Source organism: Mauremys reevesii, linkage group 3, assembly GCF_016161935.1.
Source record: "Mauremys reevesii isolate NIE-2019 linkage group 3, ASM1616193v1, whole genome shotgun sequence".
Lineage (NCBI taxonomy): Eukaryota > Metazoa > Chordata > Testudines > Geoemydidae > Mauremys > Mauremys reevesii.
The window spans coordinates 193,608,183-193,610,223 of NC_052625.1; positions in this window are offsets into that span (position 1 = coordinate 193,608,183).

Below are 2,041 nucleotides of genomic sequence, written 5' to 3' on the forward strand. Positions count from 1 at the left end.
ATAAAATGAAGCTACAATGCGTCAGCACCACAAGATTACAAGGGTCAATTAAAAGTGGAAAGTCAGAAGCAGCACTTGCCTGCTTCAATATACAGTATTAAATTTTGTTGCACCTGTTGTGACAAAGTGGGAAAGTTCTTAATGTTTTCTCTGAATACTGTGTGGGTGCCTCAGTTTCCCCTGCAAAGTGCCAACTGACGGTGTTGGGGACAAAGAGATCAGGTGGCCTTGTTGTCCGGAAGAGACACAAAGGCCAGATGAAGGAGTGTCACTTTGGAGCTGGCTGGGGAAATGGGGAGAGGCCCAGAACTTGGGTCTGGGCTCCCCACCCCCCAAGGTGGACCTGACTGAGGGGTCCTGTTTTCTGTACCTACAAGCTCTGTTTTAGACTGTGATCCTGTTGTCTAATAAACCTTCTGTTTTACTGTCTGGCTGAGAGTCACATCTGACTGCGGAGTTGGGGTGCAGGGACCTCTGGTTGCCCCCAGGACCTGCCTGGGCAGACTCGCTGCAGAAAGTGCATGGTGTGGAAGGGCATGCTGAATGCTCTGAAGTCAGACCCAGGAATGTGTGAGCTTCTTGCTCTGGAGACAGTCTGCTCAGAGAGGAGGCTCCCCCAGAGTCCTGACTGGCTTTGTATGGAGTTGTTCCAAAGCATCCCCTTCCACACCATGTGCTTCCCGGAAGTCTGCCCAGGCACTGACTCTCCCTCCTCTGGCCTTTGTCTCTTTTCCAGGCATTAGGAGGCCACCTGATCTCTTTGTTCTCCAACACCTTCAGTTGGCACCTTGCAGGGGGGTGGCCCAGGCCATCAGTTGCCTGGAGACAGGGTGTCAGCCATTCTCTGTGCTGACAGCATCACACTGGCCCTCTAGGGCTTTACAACAATCACACCCCCTTATCCCACCATCTAGAGCCTTAAGAAATGCATTGGGGAAACTGAGGCACACAGACAGTATTCAGAGAAAACACCTGTATATGACCAGTTACATACTTTGAAGGGTGTAAAATAATCAAATATTGTGCTAAATACAATGATACTCCAAACTGACCACCAAATTTAAGTTGCATGTTTTTCCCCTCAGGTGAGGGTTCTGGGGTGGGGCTGGGTATGAGGGGTTCACAGTGCAGGAGCATACTCGGTGCTGGGGGTGCAGGCTTTGGGATGAGGCAGGGCTGAGGATGAGAAACTTGGGGTGCAGACAGGCTGCCCCAGGGCTAGGGCCAGAGAGGACTCCCCATCACCACCACTGGCAGCAGCAAGCTCCAGGGGAGGGACCCCTCCTCTGCCCCCCTACCCCCCACAGCACACTCACTCTGCACCACAATCACTGCACATGCTCCTAGGGCCCCTCAGGTCCAGAAAGCTCACTCCCCTCCCCTATGATGGGTACTGGGGGAGGGGGGGTTGCCATCACAGGTGGCCTTCCATGCTGCTCCTCACCATAACTTCACTGTGGATGGGTGATGGGGCTGCCCCTTGCCCAGCATGGGGCAGAAGTGGGGTAGGCAGGGTGGTGGCTGGCTATTGGGTGGGGGAGCAGGGTGTCATAAAATTCATCCAAGCCCCAGCTGCTCAGGTCTAGGAAGCCTCCCTCTCCCATCCCTCCTGTGGCGGGTGGGTTGGTGGGTGCTGGGGGAGGGGGCATTGCCTTCACATGTGGCTTCCTGCCTCCCCTGTGCAGCCTGCTGTGCCTCACTGGGGGTAGGAGTGGGGGCTGGGGCTGGGACAGGGCGGGGGGAATCATAGGGTCAAACACTCACGGAAGCCCCAGCAGCTGCTAAGGTGAGTGATGTCCGTCCTCCATTCCCCTCCCCCTCTACAGCAGCAGTTAGTTAGCATTGTTCTTATGCTAATGCTGCAGCTGTAGCCTTAGGCTACGGCAGCAAAAGCAAGGGAGAGAGACACTCGCTGTGCGCTCTCTTTACATTCAGGCAGGGAAGCTTGGGGGGGTGGGAAAACCTAGCTCCAAATATTGGTGGAGCAGAGCCCCTGATTATGAATATTCCTGGGGCTTTAGCCCCAAGAGCCCATATAAGT